This window comes from Haemaphysalis longicornis, unplaced genomic scaffold (genome assembly GCF_048455015.1).
Source record: "Haemaphysalis longicornis isolate Haplotype H1 unplaced genomic scaffold, Haemaphysalis longicornis Haplotype H1 scaffold_7, whole genome shotgun sequence".
Taxonomy (NCBI): Eukaryota; Metazoa; Arthropoda; class Arachnida; order Ixodida; family Ixodidae; genus Haemaphysalis; species Haemaphysalis longicornis.
The window spans coordinates 60989512-60998454 of record NW_027526422.1 but is presented as its reverse complement, the minus strand read 5'-3'; the positions used below and the strand labels follow the sequence as shown (position 1 = coordinate 60998454).

The following is an 8943-nucleotide window of genomic DNA, read 5'->3' as shown; positions in this document are numbered from 1 at the left end:
TGCCGCGCTCCGACGGTCTCAGTCGACGGTCGTCCGCATTACGCTTGCACTCCTTCGCAGTACTCGACGCAATCGTCGAGCCCCTAACTGTGCACTTTACGGACCACAAGGCACTCATTCTCGTCTGCAATAAAGACCGTACCTGAGCATACGTGTACTGCATGTGCATTGCATGGTGAAAATGGAAAATTACGCCCACCTCCCCTTCGCGTGAGAATCCCTGCTATAAGCGTAATTAATACGATGGAAAACGCCAATGGAACCCCCCATGAGATGCGTTGCATCACACCAGGGTTCCCGCGAGGGGAGGTGGGCGTAATTTACTCAATAGGTTCTAGACAACAATATCATAAGGCTGACAGCACAAGCTCAAATTTTACATTAATTTGTGCTCACTACGCATTTTAGCAAGTGCCCCCTCGGCCCCTCCACCCAAAAAAAAATCCTACGTTGACCGCAACCTTGTCTTTACACCGTCACACAACCCCTTGTCTTCCCTGATTTCGGCGATACACGAAAAGGGGTGCTTCGCCCGGGAAACTATTTTTATAGAAAGATGCAACCGCCTTCGAGAACTCACATTGAAACAGCCGCTTTCATAAGATATAGTATTTAACATTTGGGAATGAGCCACACTATCATTCAGTTATGCAGAATAGTTCTATAATTCGTATCTAGCGTTCTATATCTACCCCTCATCCCAACATTTTTTCAGCCACAACAGGGAAAGCCTGTGAGGCTCAGGCACGTCTTGATGTCTCCTTCTCTCATTGTATTAACTGGTTCGAGGCGCATGGTGGTCATCAATGCCGCCAAACACTTTCTAAACTTAACCCTTTCAGCCCTCATTTTTTTTTATTTCGAGCAAAACAGTGTTTTCTGTGTGTTTTCCTAAATTTTGGGGGTCTCATAACAACAAACAAAATATAGAGCTGGAAGTGCAAATATCAACAGATTTATTAATTAGGCAATTAATTACGACATCTGGCAATTAAAAAAAATTTTGTTGAGCAGAGACATCACTTTTTTATTATGTCCTAAACCTTATGACTACATGAATGTACACACAAAAAATGTGCTTCGTAGTGCCCGTATTTATAGATTTACAAGCTTGGGAATAGAAGTCCGAGCGCCATTTTTTTTCTGCCCCAATGTCGTAATTTCGTCTTCCCAGGAGCCGCTGCTTCTTTGTTGCGCCCAGCTCCACTAAAATGAAGCTACAGTGATACCTATCGCAACAGGCATCATTGAAGAACAGTTCCTCAGAAAACTACCAGTTTTGGTTTCGTTCTCTATGTTCGCTAGAGGAACTTTTAGGTGATGGCGTCAATTGACACCACCAGGGCCGAAGGGGTTGAATCTTATTGGACTTCCTCAAAAGGGGGCCTGGCTCGCACCAAACAAATAACACAGCCCGTCATTTGCTACGTAATAACTTTTCCATTAGAATATCTTTGAAGCAACCCTTAGCGTGGTTCTCATTTTAAACTAAAGATCTTGCACCGCTCCGTCTAACGACGATGATGGTTGAAAGAGAAGCTTTCTCGTGATGGATTCTTTGGTTGGTGAATTCGCTCTGGAGGTACGCACAACTTTTCTAGAGAGAGAGAAAGAAGCAACTTTTATTGAGTCCATTTCAGGTGACGCCCGCAGGCGTCAGACTGGGTGGAACCCTATTCACGAGTCCAATACGAGTCCAATGATAGCTCCTGGTTCCTGGGTGTGAGCTCTTGCTTCGTCGACAGGTCGGGGACATCAAGATCTCCCATCTCTTGGGTAGGGGGAGGAGGAAGGGGGAGGGGGAGGAAAGGTAGAGGATTCTTGAGCTGAGTGCACTTCGACAGTATGTGCGGCAGAGTGCCTTCAGTCTTTTTGCAGAACGGGCAGAACGTCTTGTGCAATGAAGCTGGGTGCGCCAGTGATCCCGCTTGTGCGCGACGCACGATCGTGTGTTGTTTGCGTTCGAGTTGACGGTGCGGCCCGGGAAGCCTGCACCTGGCGCTCCTGTACAGCCGGGTAATCTCCCGGTAGCTCGTAACTGGGTGCGGTAGCTCCGACTAGTCCTCAGCACGGTCAGCTATTTCGCTGGCGTAGTGGTCCGCGAGGGCGTTGCCTTCACCTGTAGAGTGTACCGGCGGAACCCACACGAGCGCAACGTCTCGTCCCGGTGAGCTGCGCTTTGCGAGAATTGCTAGGGCCGTTTTGGAGACGATCCCCTTGCGGTAGTTGCCGCAAGCCGTCTTGGAGTCTGTGACGATCGTCTGCACGTCCCCGTGCATGAGGGCGAGAGCGATGGCCACCTCCTGTGCTTGGCTGGGGTCCGTCGTCCTACACGCGATGGTCGTGACGGCGGCCAGTGGGGAAGTGAGACGTACGCGTAGAGGACCCGGAGGTCTGCTTCCAGCTGCCCGGCGAGTGCCTGTGCCCGCGCGGCGCGCCTCTCGCCGTTCCTGCCGGCCTTCATGTTGCGCGGCAGGGGCTCGGTCTTGACTGCTTCCCTCAACGGCGGAGAATACCCACAGCAACTCTCGGGTGTACACTCCGTAGGGTTAACGCTTGAGTTTGGCATGTACGGCGCGAATCGGTACCTGCTGCTTGGCGTACGCTTCGACCGTGTCGAAATGGAGCAACCAGATAAAGGCCAGCTTCATAACGTGAGGCACCAGGTTCGATTCGGGCCACGGAAAGCGCTTTAAATGCGAATGCATTTCTTAAGCCCGTACTACATGGAGCGATTTCGCCTGCGAATTCGCTGATGCGGCGCCGCTCTTGCGGCAAAACCACCTTTCAAGTGCGAATGCACTTTATAAGCGACCCTGAATTCCGGTGACCGCCGTCCGTCCAAATAGCAACAGCTGCGGGTGCGCGCGCTCCTCGTCTTCCTTGGCAACGGGGGGAGTTGGGCGCGCGCTGACTGGCCGCTGACATGGCACATACCCACGTGGAGGATTGGCCAGGAATCTCCTCGTCTTCCTTGGCAACGGGGGGAGATGGGCGCGCGCTGCCTGGCCGCTGACATGGCACATACCCACGTGGGGGATTGGCCAGGAATCGGGCGTGAGAAGGGCTAATGGACCCGCTTAAAGGAGTACTGACACGAAATTTCAAAGCTGAGATCCGCTCTAGCAATCAAGTACAACGACAACACAAATAGGTGTCTGTGAATAAATGCATCTTTCTTTCTTTGTAGTTGTGTGTGTGTGTGTGTGTGATCTCTCTTTCGCGAACATTACCGAACCGCGCAAATTCAACTCCTGCATTCGCACTTTCACATTCTTCCCCTCGGGGAAATGCGGGGAAATTTTTTTCGTTGCTGCGGCAAAGTGCCAAACATTTGAAGGGGTCGAGCAAACGCGGCTCGTGCGGCGTGTGCGGCGTAGAGGGGCCGGACCTGCGGCCAATAGGAGCACAGCTCGGCACCACTTGCACGCTTGGAAACCAGATGGCGTTGCTTGTATACGAGCGCGACAAAAGCGCGGGCACACCAAAACGTTTGTCTTCTCTGCTGTGTGTGCGTATATTGATAAAGAATTGGCGATTCTTATATAAAACCGCAAATAAACTTATATTTACCGCAAACCAGGCAGAAACAACTTGCCAAGAAAGTAAAATAAAACCACCCTTGATAAAATCACAACAACCTTTGCTGATGGCAAACTTAACTCTTTCGTTACCACGCCTATTCAAATCGATCACCGGTGATCGATGATTTATATTGCCTATTTCGACATGTTGTAGTCGTTTCTTGTACACCTAATGCGGCCAGTGGTTAGTCTAGGCACTGCCCTTTTAGAATCAGTAGAAATTTTCCCGCTCCGGCGACATTGAGATTTCTGGCGGCGCTTTTTGCGAGCTGAGGTGCGTGTGTTTTTGAGGAAGGGGGCGTGGCTGCTGCACTTAATAAAAAAGGATGCAGGTCGTGGTTAGGCTGCATTACCATAATATGTTTTTTGTCAAAGGGCTCCTGGCAAGTCAAATCCCAAATAATGGGGTCAGCTTTGTAATCCGACAGCGTTGAGAGGTGATAATTACTTGAAAATGGCCCCAGCTATTCACTAATGATCTTTGGTTCGGACAAAGGGCAGCTTTATTCTCCTAAAGCTTATTTCTGATGGTCCCCCGCATGTCTAGCAAGTGTGCCTGACATTTTCAACCAGTTTCCAGCAGTTTCGGTTTCGTTTTCGCATTGCGAAATTCATATTTGGCGCTACTACGCAGTTGCCCAATTACAAGCTCATTTGCCATGGCGCCTCCGTTGCCCGATACTGCTCCTCAAAACAAGCATGCCGCTCGCGCTTCCACTTTATCTACGCCTTGCTTCTGCGGTAAGAGCTTCCGCTGAAAGTCAAACGATAACACCAAGTCGTCGGGTATCAGTTCAGACGAGGAGAACGCTTCCAATTGGCCTTGAACACCGCCAGCTGTTCACCGGCCAGTTTCGGTTTCATACAAGGGTATTTCAGGAGGTCTATTGTCGCTTCTTAGTAGTACTGTCTATTCTGACAAAGTCTCCAACAGGCTTGTATTTGTTTCTTTTCGAAATTGTTAGGTGGCGCTGCAATGTAGTAGGCTCGTAGTGCTGAACTCGCTTCACAGCCCGACGGCGGCTTGGTGAAAGCTTTCTGGGCATGATTCTAGCGCATCGTACCTTATTCCTGCAAGCAGGGCTACCATAGGGAGTCAGAACATGATAATAAACCGCAAATGAAACTTCTGACTGATAAGTGATCATCAGAACGTCAACAAGCATCCATCAAAGAGTTGGGTTGTAAACTCGAAGCGGATTTTTTCACATCGCTTGCTTGCCTTCAATATTGTGCCGGTCATAATCATTGACAAGGTGTTTTTATATCACGTGAAGGCTAATTTGGGCCTTTAATAATGTCAAACCACCAGATTTCTTCTAGAGAACTATCCAAAATAGCAAAACTTGAAATAGAGGTTGGGCTTCACCACATGGCACGGGCACCACGTGGGCTAATATTTTTAAGTGCGAATGCACTTTATAAGTGACCCCAAACCTTCCACCGCCGGCGGCGGCGTCCGCAGTCCTCCTCTCCCTAGCAACGGCGTGGAGCGGAGAGGAGCGTCGGTAGCAACGGCGCGGTGACGTCACTTCACCACGTGACCGCGCTCGCTCCGCCTCCTCGCCGTGGCTGCGCGGGTGCGCGCCGCTCCCCGCACCGCTCCTCGCGCCGTGACGTCATGGTATGACGTCACAGCGCGCCTCCTCTCCCCAGCAGCTGCCGCGCGCCTCTCTCTCCACCGTGACGTCACACTCTCTCCTCTCCCCCTCGCTCGGCTGCAGCTGCCGTGCGCCGCTGTCCCTCTCCCCTTGCGCTCGCCTCCTCTCTCAGCCACCTGGCTCGGCGCGGCGTACCAACACCACCTAGATTTTTTAAGGCCTCTCCACGGCTCCATGACGTCACCGCACTACGACGGCCCAGGAGGTTCGGCTTGCGCGTGCGCACGGCTTTCCGACGCAGTTCCGCGTGCGCCTGAAGGCTTTCGAAGCTGAAGAAGGGCCAGTAACGTTTTTTTTTTTTTTTTTTGCAGTCGGCTCCAATAAACGTTTTACTCGATCGCAGAGTCGTGGTTTAATTGCACAGAGTTTAAATGAATGTTTCTTCTGGTTTCCTTGATCGTATAACGAGTAACATTCAGGCATATTATTACTGCTTTTGCATCGATGCGCAGGTGTACGAAAATACGTTCGTAATAATTTTTAAGGACCACGCACGCGATTTTGACAAGTCATGTTTTATTTTAGGAAAAAGAAACAGCCAGCAAAATGTTATCAAACTGCTACAACAATAACTCATATGAAATACGCGAAGGCTGCCACAAATTTCTCAGTACACACAAGAAAAGATTCATAATATGAAAATACAATGAAAATTCTGTTTCTAAACTCTCGCATAAAAAAAAGAACAGTCACAAGCCAACACCCACTAGCAATAGCATTAGGGCTATTGCTAGCCGCACCAACAATCGTTCCTCCCTTATAGTCAAAATAAGGCTGCAGGTGAATTTCATCCATCATGAGAACAACATTTTTTTCGTGCTCTTTCATAGTAGTGACCAGCTTCTTTGCATACGAAAGAAAAGAAGCGCCTTTCTGCTCAGCTGCTGGGCTTACATTGTATGAATTACACACACGACGTATAGTGGATGGATGGGGCAGCCTAACATTACCGGTACTGCGCAAGAATCTATAGGCATGCGGGGAAATTGTAAATAAAATGCTCGAAAATACCAGGAACTCTGGAGAATACCGAGATTGCTTGCTATGCCTGACGAGAAGAAGAGAAACTTGCTCTTTCAAAAAACGGATTGCATTGAGTCATTCAACATCTGCCAGTTCACAGTTTGAGGCATCTTCAAGCAGAGAAAATGCCAACTTGAGCAAACCCTCAATTTTGTCTTCATGCTTACAGGAAAGTTTTCCATGTAAGGACTCTACAGAATCTAGCAGGCGTGTCGAACAACGAATGTCGTTCACTTTGTGAGGGATGGCACCAATGCCATCAATCGTAGTAAGCTGCACATCTTGGCAATGAACTTTCACCGTGAGATCCTCTAAGACCGTTATTGACAGCAAAACACGAGGGGCGTCATCAAGAGCAAGATTCAGAAAATGAATGCACGCAGGTCTAGAAATAACACTCCAAAAGTTCGAAAGCTTCATTTGAGGAAGGCACTCCAGTAGAGCCTGGAAGGTGTCAAACTTGTGCTTTGTTTCCTCCTCGTCATGTGTCTGAAGTGAATTGGCGATGGCTTCTCGTAAAGAGGCTGCTTCAAGGCGCATCCTTTCATCAGCCGGCGCCTCTCGAGACGTAGCGGCGGGCGCGGAAAGGTACGCAGGACAGTTCGGGAATACACTGGGAACGGCGTCGGAGCTGAGTCGAGCGATCTTCAGTTTTGCCTCGACGACTCTGCCCGTTTTTGAGTCCACATACTTGGAGGAAGTCAGAATGTCTGACTCTCTAAAGTGCCGCTCGCAGACCTGTAAAACCAAACCCAAATAATGTCAGCGTTATTAAGACAGTTAATTTCATGAGCGAAACGGCAAATTCAGAACTTAAAACTAGCATAGTTCAATATGTCACCACACAAACGTCGCGCAATAAATATCACGCGTTTTAGACTTACCACTGAGCGCTTTCCGGGTTCAAAGTCGGCACGCGGAATGGCTTTCAACCACCTCCTCCTTCTGTCGGCATCAGCTGGGAAAGTGAAGACTCGCACAGTCTTTTCCCCGTCGTAATTCCCGCGGCAGCCGGGAACACAACAGTGCCCAGGCATTTTCACAAATCACTCAGTAACTGTCACATAGGCACACATCACTTTCTCGGACGTTGTCCAGTAGTTCCCTTCAAGTAATCACGGCCGTTAACAAAGCTTCAGCAAATGGCAAGGAAAGAACAACGGAGAAACAGCACGTAATGCATATGAAACGCACGCGCCACGGTGCAAACAAAGCACTCAAGTGAAAAGAAAAACACGACGACGGTGATGTTTACAGCAATAGTGATGTCCTTTCTAAAATGCTTCTTACGAAAGATTACAAAAAAAACTACCTCAATTTAACTTTTAAAAATTACACAGTTTAAAAAAATAAAACAAAATACTTCTCACTTGTATGTTTTTTTTACTTACTAAAAGAGTTAAATTAATTATTTTTAATTTTGTCTACGAAAGCATGGCTCCCCCAGTAATCAGCATGAACGGCGGCTGGCTGCCGCTCGAGCAGGAACGGCAGCCGCTGCCGTCAGGTGGCGCTACCGCATCGGTTTCTCCCGCCGTCGTAGTGTGGTGACGTCACGCGTCAAAGGAGAATTCGTGAACAGGCCTTAGATCTAGGTGGTGTTGGGCGTACCCCCCTATACACCATTTTCCTTGCTAGAGGTGGGCGCCGCCATTTGCTTTTTCTGACCGGACCGCTAGCGCCGTCTATGAAGCGACCGCCGAAACCTCCGCGCTGGGCTGTTAAAGGGACACTGAAGTGATATGTAAACATTGCGGGATTACTAGCGCAAATTGTAGTCCGGAGTCCCCAGGCCATGTTTCGACCACTCTAGGCGCGTTTACGCGATTTTATTTAGTAGAAAAACTAATTCGAAAATGCTGTCCTCCTCTCTTTACGCTCGCCCATTTTCTGTGGCGTTTTCGTGTGACGTCAGGAGGGGATGAGCTGGCAATTGGCTGCGCCACGGCTGCGCTACTGCACGGCTCCCCGGCCGACAGAGTCAGTCGGGCCAGCGTTTCGTCTGCCGGCCGCCGGCGGGTCGTCGCAATCAAGGAGGTTAAAAAAAATTGCTTGGTCGCAATTCGTTCGCTTAGTTGAAACGAAGCCAGGACACGTTTGTGAATGGAAGAATGTGCCTTTCTTTACTTGGTTTGTTTGTACACTGTATCTAGCTCCAAGTCAAGGTCGCTTCACACAAGCGCTGCACAATCGCACATGCGACGCTTCGCTGACTGGTACGCCAGTAGGAAAATATAAGGCCTCTTGAAGGCGGGAGAAGAGTCAGCGAAGTCAATATAGGCACTAAGGAAATAAAATCAACTGATATTTTTACCGTACAGCGTAAAACTAGGGCGCGGGAAGCACTTTTTTGCGCTGGGCGAACAAGCACAGCGGTCAGCAGCACGACTACGCATCTGCGAACGCTTTTCCGTCTACGAAATGCAATTGCTAGACGTGAGCTACTGTGGAAACTCGGGCGACGCTTACTGCACGATCGCAGTACAACAAATAGTCACCTAAGCTGCTTGAAATGCCAAAACTAAATAAAAATGTAAACCGGTTGTATAATATATACCGTATATTAGGAAGGCCTCCGCGTTCCGCTCCGTGGCTCAGTGGTCTGAGGCGTAGGTATGTCGCCGCGAATGTTTTGCAAGTTACGAGGTCGAATCCCCGCAGGTACGTGCTTTTTT

General features: G+C 49.2%; 1 pseudogene across 1 annotated transcript; it reads right to left on the bottom strand.

Annotated features, from left to right (window-relative positions):
* Positions 1–1673: 1673 nt before the first annotated feature.
* On the bottom strand, positions 1674–7497 carry LOC144146312 (uncharacterized; annotated as a pseudogene). Its single transcript, XR_013317678.1, has 5 exons — positions 7153–7497; positions 5953–7006; positions 2376–2493; positions 2211–2328; positions 1674–1769 (listed from the first exon to the last, which is right to left on the bottom strand). The product of XR_013317678.1 is annotated as an uncharacterized LOC144146312 (transcript).
* Between the last annotated feature and the right edge of the window lie 1446 nt (positions 7498–8943).